The sequence below is a fragment of the Lissotriton vulgaris genome, chromosome 3_1 (assembly GCF_964263255.1).
Source record: "Lissotriton vulgaris chromosome 3_1, aLisVul1.2, whole genome shotgun sequence".
Classification (NCBI taxonomy): domain Eukaryota; kingdom Metazoa; phylum Chordata; class Amphibia; order Caudata; family Salamandridae; genus Lissotriton; species Lissotriton vulgaris.
Genome location: NC_141689.1, coordinates 815,328,177 through 815,340,683, shown reverse-complemented (window position 1 = coordinate 815,340,683; position 12,507 = coordinate 815,328,177). Strand labels below are relative to the sequence as shown.

At 38.4% G+C, this 12,507-nt stretch overlaps 1 long non-coding RNA gene across 1 annotated transcript; it reads right to left on the bottom strand.

Moving 5' to 3' along the window:
- Positions 1-228: 228 nt before the first annotated feature.
- On the bottom strand, positions 229-2,465 carry LOC147727068 (uncharacterized). The gene is made up of 4 exons (XR_015309455.1): positions 2,394-2,465; positions 1,782-1,913; positions 1,309-1,415; positions 229-662 (listed from the first exon to the last, which is right to left on the bottom strand). It is a non-coding gene; the product is annotated as an uncharacterized LOC147727068 (long non-coding RNA).
- Between the last annotated feature and the right edge of the window lie 10,042 nt (positions 2,466-12,507).

The window sequence follows — 12,507 nt, the reverse complement described above, 5'->3', positions numbered from 1 at the left end:
ATTCAGTATTGCAGTGAGGGAGACACTCCAAATTATAACCTACTGGGACTACAGCCCTAGCAGAGAAAATAAATGGGACAAAAATAGAAGAACAGGACCCTGCCAGTACATGTGTATAGGTCCTACAAGAGGATCCTTTAGTTAGTAATTACGCTGACCAACTCCAAACCATTAGAGCCAATTACTATTCAGCACAATTTCATTTTCTTTTTTATATATTTATTTTTTCTCAAAAACATAGGTATTCATGAACGACATTTTCTTGATATTTAGAATAATGCATAATTCCTTTCGTAAAAAAAATTCTGATCAAATTCAATGACAATGTTTAAAAGAACATAGGGGTCCCACACACACCCAGTCAACATATCAACATACACATTCAGTTGCACACTATAGACGTTAGTCATTCAAAACTCACTCATACACCATTTCCACTTTCATAAAGGTACACACTGGCCTACAGTCTGGATGGAAATAAGACTTTGTAGACAAGAGAAAGGAAGATGAGGTGGCAGAGACACAATATTAAGGTTTTAGCCGGAATACCACAGCTTCTGCCGCTCACAGGAACCACGCCAACGCATGTTTCGGTGTGAGGCTCTTTCAGGCCACACCTTCGTCAGGGCGATAGGATGTACCATGGGGTAGGAGACACACAACTGCAAATACAAAAATATATTTATATATATGTAGAATCTTGCATATTTATAAGAACAGTTCATCGTTAACATCATTACATTTTACAGTAGATTGAGTGTGCTGGCTCTGGGGTTGGAGAATCACTCATGATGATTATTCCTCCTCAATGGGACGGAAGATGGTCATAGAATTTCGACCAAGCAGAGTAGGGGCGGCCATACACATCATACTCCATTCATTCATTTATTCTCGTATTAGGCATTCGAGAAGTGGCCCAGAAAAATTCACAGTCAAGTTTAGGTTTTAGTTCAAGGGTGGTTATGGTCATAGTGTTTAATCCTCCTCAATGAGAGGGACAACAGTCAAAGAATTTGGACCAAGAGAGGTTGGGGCAGCCCAACATATAGTACTCCATTCATACATTCTAGCATTTGGCATTTAAAAAGTGGCCTAAAGAAAACCTTTAAAGGCAAGTTTAGGTCTTGGTTCAGAGGTAGGTTGCCTTTTATAATCATCACAGTCTGAAATCACACGGGTTCAGGGTATAGAAATGAACATAAATGTAACTGACATAACTAAGGGGTATATGCATTAGTGGTTAAGCTATTTCGTGATTGTCCAGAAACTTGCATTTGGCCAGTCGGGATAATCAACAGAAATGTTTACCTGATGGGTTTCTGCGTCAGGGCAGAATGTTTAGACAAGGCTAAGACCCACAGTTCTTAGGGCGCCCAGCCGGAAGGCCGCTTGAATGGCGGCGGGTGAGGCAACTCCTATAAATAAAGATCACAGATGTTAATGGGCAACCAACGCAGGTCTCTATCTCCAGGTAAAGGTTGTTAACTAAGAAAGGGTCTTTCAATGAGGGTTCCATTACATACCTAGAAAATCGTTATAGAAGTAAATAAAGCTAGAGATAGTTCAGGGAGATGGACCTCATCGTTGTTTATATGATAGCAAGAAAGTCAGGTATAGATTCTGCCGATTTAAAAAAAAAAAAAAAAAAAAAAAAAAAAAAAAAAAAAACACAGAAGAATACATGTAAGTATGAAGTTCAAGAATCTCCATCTAATAACTGCATCAAAGAGGGTGTCTGATAGATTAAATAGATACCAGAGCAGAGTGTCGATCAAGCATACCAAATATATAATTTCCTGTGCGGTTCTCTAACGCCTTCCATTTTTCACCGTCCAGGGGAGGGGAACTAGCTGTATCCACACTCTGGCGACGGTATAGGTCCGTTTTCTGCAGTACTCAACAGTATTATATACCTGAAATATAGGGAGTATGTAGCTAGTAAGGGTACAAGAATCCATCGTGGAAAAGATAAAATTCACGAGGCTAGATTCCACAGGTAGAGAAATCCCTCTCATTTTAAAGCTATCCGGGGTGGCAACCCTCATCGGAAACAGTCTTGTGACTCGGATTTAGTCCACTTAGAGTTGGAGCACATAGTTATATTAGCTCACCAGATGAGTAAACATCTGAGTACTCCGGTAAACGAGAAATGTTTCAGATGTCAGGGCGGTAGGGGTGGGGGTCCGCAGACAGGCGTGCACAACCATTAATGCACGATCACAAAAGGAAAGTTTCCCGTGTGGGACAAAGAGACCCAAAATTATAGAAACTTTAAACAAGTTAAGGGTCTACAAATGCCTGAAAAGAGCAAGAACTAAGGATTTGCTAGAGACGTAGAGGTAATAGTCTACGCGAAAGAAACAGCAGCTAATGCCCCTCAGAGTAACACTTACCGCGTATCTGGAACTTCCTACAAACAACCGGGGCGGCCGCAGATCTCCAGGGCTCACAGGGATAACTAAAAGGTGCGGGCAGGTTTTTAAAGACCACCGCTAGCGTGTAATTCATTTCAGGTGAAGGAAATCAGAGAGATAGACAGGGGTCGTTGGCTAAATTCGTGGTGGCCATCTTGGTAAGGGCTCGAAGGGCAAGATAAAGAAGGGACTAAAAGATTTTTCTTCCCAGTGGAAATTTGGTTAAGCCCTCTTTCGGAGAGTGAAACGTCAGGCATACCAGCCCATCATATCGCGATAAGTACATTAAAGCGCAAAGGTTGAACAGCCGTCCAACATGATAGAGGAAATATGATGTCGGCAACAAATGACAGCATGAGTGGAAAGGAAACCGTCTAGATCATATAGAAAATGTGTATATTTACACAGAGAGTTAAATAGATCACGTACACTAGGATACTCATGGTAGGTTAACAAGTGGATATTTATTGGCAAGCCAGACTAGATAAAAATAAAAATGAGGGGATAAAAGGTACATATATATATGACAGAAATGCCACATAAGGTTCATTTCTTAAGGATATTCTAGACAGGAAGTACTGATAGGAGTCAAGTCTAAGAGGACACAATCATCCTTAGTCTGACCCTAGGCTTACAGGAGAGCGTTGGGCCATGGACAATCTATATTGAGGCCCTTTTTTCTGAATTAAGTAGAAATATCAGGAAAACCTCCCGTTTCTTGCGGAGACAAGTGGGGTCCACTCCTGGTTTGGCCTGTATCTTTTCTAAAATAAACCATTTCAGGTCCTTCTCCTTGTGATCTTTCTCTAGCCAGTGGGATACAATAGGTGCTGTAATTTTCTTATTCCTAATGTTCGACTTGTGTTCCCCTATTCGCAGGCGACATTCCTGTCCGGTCTCCCCAACATAGGGTAGATTGCACGGACATAGGATGATATAGACAATGTTAGCCGTGCGACATTTGGTCATTCTTTTGTTATGGGCCACTGAAATGGTGCGTTCTTCAATACTTATGGTGTCACCGGTGATGGCATGTGGGCATGCCTGACAGGTCCCACATCGGTGACTGCCAAAAATAGGACCTGAGTTGGTGATCGAGGTCAGAGTACTGATGGGAGGTTCTGGCATTCGTGCTCTCACTAGATGATTCTTTAGGTTTTTATTGCATTTAAATGCAAATATGGTTCTGCGCAAGGGGGTACTATCCTCCTACAGATTCAAAAGATGCCAACTAGAGTTAATAATCTGTCGCACCTTGTGGTTCAGATTGGAGTGGCGTGTATTATATACCAGTTGGTCTGAGGATTCCTTGTCATTGGATTGAAACATGTGTTCCCGATTCGAGTATCTAGCTCGTTTGAAAGAGTCTTTTACAAGTTTTGGAGGATAACCTTGATGTAGTAACTTGGCTTTCAGTATATCCGATTGGGTCAGAAAATCCCCGATGTCAGTACAATTTCTTCGGATCCGAAGGAATTGACTATATGGGATGCTGTCCTTCTGACATCGGGGATGAAAGCTAGCATATTGGAGAATTGTGTACCTGGCAGTAGGCTTAGTGTAGAGGGATGCCCTCAATTCGTTATCCCGGTGTCCCACCCAGATATCCAGGAATTCAATCCTTTCAGTACTGGAGTGACAGGTGAAACGGAGATTGAGGTTGGCTGCATTAAGCCAATGGATGAATTCCTCCAGGGTGGTGTGGTCCCCCTTCCAGATGAAGAAAATGTCATCAATAAATCAACACCATTCTCTTACATTTTCATGGAAGGGGGCCATATCATTGTAGATGTTAATCCTTTCGAACTCACCCATGTACAGACAAGCCACACTGGGGGCACAACTGCCCCCCATGCTGACTCCCTTGATCTGTCTGTACATGTGGCCGTTAAACTCGAAGTAATTCTCGTACAAGACGAGTTCCAAACACTGAAGAATGAATTCAGCATTGGTGATTTCAGGTCTAGACGATAAAATGTTTTCAATGGTATCATAGGCCCCAGTAAATGGGACCATAGCATATATGACATTTACTAGAGAAATGGTGGTATCTTTAGGACTCTCCTTCATGTACTTTGGAATGGCCCCAAGCTCCAGAGATACTGTTCAGAAGTCTTCGATGACACTGATCTGATGTTTGACATTAAATTGATAAAATACAATCATACATCATTTTGTAGTGAATTGTCTCTGTTACTCACTAAAGTCACAAAGAGGTTGACAGATTACTCTTCTGCAATGTGCTGCTACACAGGAGATCCTGGGCTACTGGGGAAAGGATTAAATACCCAATCACTGACCATGATGCGGCTGGCAGGTATGGAGGAGAGATTGTAACTGGTGTGGTAATCGTGTTTATTAGTGCTGGCATCAGAGTTTAAATAATTAATTTGTCCCAAATACTTAAGGGTCCTGCACATTGTTGGGCCATCTTTGAGACTTGAACTTAGATTATCAACAAATCAAATTATTCATTAGTCCTGCTCTGATTTGAGACATTATGTCCATTTTGACTCCTGTGGGATGTACCATAGGGAAGGGGTGGGATATACTCAAGTTAGCCATTATATATAGTTTACCATCACCCAAAGTGACTGCATTTAAGGATTAGAGGCGGTGGCACTAGTTATTCTATAGGCATTTTTGCTTTTTCTTTGTACTTACCTAAGCCACACAAACCTTGAGATGAAGATGGGTATGCGTGTCTCTTTTATGAATTAAAAAACAAAGTTAATCCTAAAATTTGAATGTTCATTTCAGGTATAGGTGAGGACACTAGGGGTATTTAAAAGCTGAGTCACCACAGTAATGGGGAATCATAAAGGTCAGACGGAAAGAGTTCTGAACTTGGAGTAGTGAAGAAGTAAAACATAAAATAAGATCTGCAAGAAATCGTGGTTTGCAACAGCATGTTACTTTCAGCTGTATCCTCCAGAATTATTTCAAGTTTACTGGACCTAAGGGCCTTAAAAACAACATCCTTAAATTGAGATTTTAACAGGGATTCTGTGCCACCAGAGGGGAGAGGCATATCTGGAATAGTTAGGAAGATGCTACACAGCTATGACTTAGAATAACAAAAAGATGGGGAGAATAGAAATGGTATACAATCAAAATATCGAGTTTTTATTATCGATTTGCATTAATATTGATTAAAAAATATAGAATGGACACAATATCGACTGGACAGAATATAGACTACAAAAATATCGAATAGGATGGCATTAATATCGAATTAAAAAATATAGAATGGACAGAATATAGACTACAAAAATATAGAATGGATAGAATATAGACTACAAAAATATAGAATGGAGAGAATATAGACTACAAAAATATAGAATGGACAGAATATAGACTACAAAAATATCGAATTTGAGGTAAGTAAGTTAATATCAATTTTTAAAGTGTTTTTTATGTTAGTATATGTTTGAAAAGTGTATATTTATTTTATTATTTATATTAATTAATTATTTTTATGGTATTTACTTTTTGCGTAATATAATTCTGTAGCGGGTTGTGGGTTTATAGGGGAATAGGGTGGGAAGTAATGTAATTATAAATAATTAAATATGTTCATTTATTTAATGGTATTTATTTTGAATTAAATATTATGAATTATTATTTGGTAATTAATTAAAATATAATTGGTAATTAATTAAAATGAATAGATTAATTGCTAAATATGTTAATTTTAGTAATTTATTTTCAGTAGCGGGTTGTGGGTTTATAGGGGAATAGGGTAGGAAATTATAAATAATTAAATATGTTAATTTATTTATTTGTATTTATTGTGAAATAATTGATAATTAATTATTAATTGGTAATAAATTAAAATATAATGGGTAATTAATTTTAATTAATTTATTAATTGATAATTATGTTAATTTTATTAATTTAGTTTCTGTAGTAGTTTGTGGGTTTATAGGGAAATAGGGTGGGGATTAATTTAATTGAAAGTAATTCTAATTTAATTTTTCTATTTTATTTTTATCAAATTTTCAATTATTTTCTAATTGTTAATAATATATTGTTAAATGGTAAATAATTTGTATTAGTAGGTAATTATTTTTATTAATTAATTTGTATTTGTATTTCTATTTGATTAATTAATATATTATATACAAGTGTTATGTATTTTAATTAATTTGTAAATGGTATTATTATTTATTTTATTTTTATTTATATATGAAGTATTTACTTTCCCTACTGTTGCACTCACTGGAGTGGGAATAGTCATTTTTATCCCTATGCTATCCAACGCTTTCCCTAATGTTGACTCTCGGGAGTGGGAATAGTATTTTTACCCCTACGCTATCCAACGCTTTCCCTACTGTTGCACTCTCTGGAGTGGGAATAGTAATTTTTACCCCTACGCTATCCAACGCTTTCCCTACTGTTGCACTCTCCGGATTGGGAATAGTAATTTTTACCCCTACGCTACAACGCTTTCCCTACTGTTGCACTCACTGGAGTGGGAATAGTAATTTTTACCCCTACGCTATCCAACGCTTTCCCTACTGTTGCACTCTGTAGAGTGGGAATAGTCATTTTTACCCCTACGCTATCCAGCTCTTTCCCTACTGTTGCACTCTCTGGAGTTGGAATAGTAATTTGTACACCTACGCTATCCAACGCTTTTCCTACTGTTGCACTCTCTGGAGTGGGAATAGTAATTTTTACCTCTACGCTATCCAGCGCTTTCCCTACTGTTGCACTCTATGGAGTGGGAATAGTAATTTTTACCCCTACGCTATCCAGCGCTTTCGCTACTGTTGCACTTTCTGGAGATAGAATAGTAATGTTTACCCCTACGCTATCCAACGCTTTCCCTACTGGTGCACTCTCTGGAGTTGGAATAGTAAACCTTGCCATATATTCGGCAAGAGTTAGGAAGGAGGAGTTTTTCAGGGGAGGGGGGGCCCAGGGTGTAGGGGGAAAAGCAAAAAAAGTCGACAGGAGTCAGACCTTTTCAGGGGTAGAAATTCAGTTAGTCTTAGAACTGTTCTAGCATTATAGAATGGGTCTATCCTTGTTGGTAAAACCATTTGCATGGTAGGGCATAATAGGCAAGGGAGGAGGCAAAAAAAAAGGGGGTTTAAATAGATGACAGCGATTAAGTTTCTATCCTGGAATGTCAATGGCATGCGTGTAAAAAGCAGCAGATATAAAATTCTTGAATATTTTAGAGATTCTCCTGCGCATGCCATCATCATCCAGGAGACACATTTACTTAAAGCAGAGGTTTGTGAGATTTTGAAGAGGCAAAGCTGGATAGACACGTTTCTTTGCACGGACCAAACCGCCAATAAAGAGGGATATTAATAATTTTTAAAAAACCAGTAAAACTCCAAATTTTGGAATGTAAGGAAGATCAAAGTGGGAGATGGCTAATTGCGAGAATTGTACTGGAGGGTATACCTTTAATGTTGGTGGGGTATTATGGGCCGAACCAAGACTATCCCTCCTACTTGAAACTAATTCAGAACCATCTCATACTCTCTAAAGACCCAGTTATCTGGGTCGGCGATTTTAATATTGTCCTTAACCCTTTCTTAGATAAGTCATCTAAGTCTAGAGCACTCATCCCATCTAAATCCAGGTCAATTTTGCTGGATATCATGGAAAATCATGGCCTGGCGGATGTATAGAGGGAAAGGTCAGGTAATAAGATGGGGGTTTCCTTTCAAAATTTTAGGTACAAACATAAATCAAGAATTGATTATGCCCTCTTCAGATACACCCTAAAAGATGCCATAAAAGGGGTGGTGTACCTTTCCTCGCACATGTCAGATCATATGGCCATTGTATTCGATCTCCAAGGGGTCACCCATAAGAAAGAATCCTCCTGGTCTTTTGACCATACGATCTTACTAGAAGAGGAAGAGATCAATTATTTACTATTAGAGGTAAAGATTTTCCTAGAATTAAACTTGGATACTGCAGATATTAGTATAGTATGGGATGCTTTGAAGGTGTTTCTCAGGGGCTGCATAACCAATAGAGCCACCCATAGAAGGAAAGTTTGCCGACAGAAAATCCAAACCATTGATCAGGAGTTGGCTAAAATAGATCAGCAGTTGGGTTCTAATGTGGCACCCTCGGAGGTGGCAGAAAAACAGGTCAATTTAAGAGGCCAGCTTGAAACTTTATTACAAGAAAGGTTAACCAAAAGATGGGAGGTGAGCAAAATTTCCCACTTCGAGTTTGGGGAAGCGGCGGGAAAAGTTCTTGCTTGGAAAGTCAAAGCAGAACAGGCCAGAAAGTACATTAAAGAGATTAAAAGAGAAGGAGAGTCCATCATCAGGACCTCGGATCGGGAAATAGGGACTGCGTTCCAAGAGTTTTTTTACAGGAAATATATAAGGAAGAGGTTAGGGATGACCGGAGGCCAGGGATAGGTGGCTAGACGGTATTGCATCACCATCTTTGCAAATATCAGATAGGGTCCATTTAGAGAGGGAGATTTCAGAGGAGGAGGTGAGGAAAGCAATGGGTCATTTGAAGAATGGAAAGGCGGCGGGCCCGTACGGGCTACCCGGAGGAGTATATCGAGGGATCTGCCCTGTTATTACATCAGCACTGACGACCCTCCTTAATGGTATTTTATTGAGGAGGGAGAACACTCCTGATTCTTGGAACGATGCCACGATTTTCCTCATTTTAATGCCAGGTAAAAATCCTTCGGAGTGTGGATCCTATAGGCCGATTTCCATTCTAAACAATGGTTACAAAATGTTTACATCTATTTTGGCATCGAGATTGGGGGAGGTAATAGGCTCTATAATCCACCCAGACCAAAGTAGTTTTATAAGGGGACGCCAGCTGGCGGACCACATTCGAGACTTGGTCGGGGCGATTGACATCGCATTCTCCCTTCCATTGGCTACTTTGACCTAAGATGCCCCCAAGGCCTTTGATAGGGTCAACTGACCCTATCTGCTGGAGGTGATGAGAAGGTTTTGGCTGGGGGAGGTTTTCTGTCGGGTCATCGAGAAAATATACAGGGCCCCTACGGCCAGATTGGTAGTCAATGGTACTTTAACGGATCCGATAAAAATCACCAGAGGCACCAGACAGGGCTGTCCGCTCTCTGCGCTTTTATTTCATCTTTACATAGAACCGTTTTCTCAAGTGGGCGAAGCAGATAGCGCTTTATGCCGACGATATTCTGGTTTATACATTGGATCCGCAGAGAGGTTTCCCAACGGTAATCAAAAAGGCAGAAGAATTTGGACAAATCTCTGGCTATGATATTAATGCTAGTAAAACAAAGATCATGTGTTGGATCGTCCCTAATGTACAGTTAACACTCACAACATGTATGAGATACCTGGGTATATGTATTACTCAAGAAATAGGAAATTTGGCACAACCCAACTTAGATCGTGTAGCCAAGGAATGTAGGAAACTCCTGAAATCCTGGGCATTTTTGCCACTTTCTATTTTTGGGAGAACAAACTTAATCAAAATTACCATTCTTCCAAAGTTCGCTTTTATTTTTAATTCTATCCCCTTGACTTTTGAACGGAAAAAATTGAAAAAAGTCAGCGAGAAATAAACTCATTTATTTGGAACGGAAAAACAGCTAGACTGACTTGGAAGAAGCTGAGAAGGAGGAGGGAAAAGGGAGGGCTGGCACTTCCAGATCTGTTATATTATGCATGGGCATTTCAGCTGACTTACTCTAGGATGCTTCTTAAATCCCCCGCAACATCACCTATGGGGCAATGTTTAGGGCTATGTTAGGGGGAGTGGATATCTCATCGGATGGATTTCTATTTAAGTTTGGAGACATGAAATACTTCAAAAAAGTCTGATTAAAGATCTTGCACTCCGTTATATCAAATTGGGTCCAGATTAAAAAGAAAATTAGGTTACATTATTATTCTAATTTTGCCCCGGTGTGGCATTCTCCTGGGCTGCCACCTTGTATGCAGGATAGTTTAGCAATCCCGTTAAAGGAGGCTGGGGTACTCAGATGGGGAGAATTGCTGGTAGACGGGAGGGTACTAGACTGGGAGGTGCTGAGGGATAAGGTGGGTATGGCCCTATCTAGGTTCAAATATATACAGTTGGCTAGTTGGGCTCGAGCGGTAAACAAGAAGGGTCTTCAACCGGGGAAATATTGCCAGTTCAAACAGCAGTTGGTTGAAAAACGAGAAGGGGGCAAAGAGGTGGCAATATGGTATTGGTGCAAAGTGGAGGAGGCGGACGGGGAATTCGTCTTGCCAGAAAAGTTATGGGGGAAGGAGCTGGCCTCCCAGTGTGAGGACCTATGAAGGAGATCTTTTTCTTTCCTCTATAAAATAGTAAAGCCAGCCTGGCTAAGACGTAACCATTTGTTCACCTTGCATCGGGCCTACTTTTCTCCTCTGAGGCTCTCTAAATTTCTTTCAGGGAAGAAATGTAACAAGTGTGATCTGGTGGCAGCTTCAGACATACACATGTTTATGGATTGCCCTGCCATCATGTTGTTTTGGGAAGAAGTAAAAGTTACCTTGGATTCAATTCTAAGTACTTCACTTAACATTACTCTCCCATTAATAATTTTTAGAATTGAGGAAAATCTAAGTGGGCAGGCAAAGTCATTTTTTTTCTATTCCATAATTCTGGCAAAGCGACAAATATGCACATTTTGGGTGGAAGCTAAAGCTCCATCACACGCAGCCTGGCTAACGTCATTGTACGAAACATCAAAATCTGACTTGGCTAGATTATGCAGCAAAAGAAATCTGTCCTTTTGGGATTTGTTAATTAATTGGAGATAAGAAGACCAGGGTTTTTTTTTTCTTTCCCCCGGTCCAATGATTATGTCTAGTAGTCTCCAGAAGACTTTGGGAAGTGGCCTTTTTCGTACGTAATCCCGGGTCTTTCAGGTTGCACACCACTGGCTGAAGTGTCTCCTTTTCTCACTCAGGAGGCCGGTCTCCCGCCTACTGTAAAAATAGTGTCTGGAAGAGGCTATGAAGGAGGATAGATCGAGATTGTACCTTAAGACAGACACGTGTGTCGGTTGGCGTTTCTTGTGTGGATGGAGGTCATGACAATTGAGGACACAAAAAATATATATATATATAATTCTGTAGCGGGTTGTGGGTTTATAGGGGAATAGGGTGGGAAGTAATTTAATTATAATTATTAAATATGTTAATTTATTTATTGGTAATTATTTTGAATTAATTGTTAATTAATTATTAATTAGTAATAAATTAAAATATAATTGTTAATTCGTTTTAATTAATTGATTAATTGATAATTATGGTAATTTTAGTAATTTATTTTCTGTAGCGGGTTGTGGGTTTATAGGGGAATAGGGTGGGAAGTAATTTAATTATAAATAATTAAATATGTTAATTTATTTATTGGTATTTATTTTGAATTAATTATTAATTAATTATTATGTGGGTATTAATTAAAATATAATTGGGAATTAATTGAAATTAATAGATTAATTGATAAATATGTTAATTTTAGTAATTTATTTTCAGTAGAGGGTTGTGGGTTTATAGGGGAATAGGGTGGGAAGTTATTTAATTATAAATATTTAAAGATGTTAATTTATTTATTTGTATTTATTGTGAAAAAATGGTTAATTAATTAATAATTGGTAATTAATTAAAATATAATGGGTAAATAATTTTAATTAATTTATTAATTGATAATTATGTTAATGTTATTAATTTAGTTTCTGTAGTGGTTTGTGGGTTTATAGGGGAATAGGGTGGGGAGTAATTTAATTGTAAGTAATTCTAATTTTGAATTATTTTTAATTATTTTCTAATTGTTAATTAATTTATTGTTAAGTGGTAAATAATTTGCATTAGTAGGTAAATATTTTTATTAATTCATTTGTATTTGCATTTTTAATTGATTAATTAATATATTATATGAACGTGTTAAGTATTTTAATTAATTTGTAATTGGTATTATTATTTATTTTATTTTTATTTATATATGAAGTATTTACTTTCCCTACTGATGCACTCACTGGAGTGGGAATAGTAATTTTTATCCCTACGCTATCCAACGCTTTCCCTACTGTTGCACTCTCTGGAGTGGGAATATTAATTGTTACCCCTACGCTATCCAA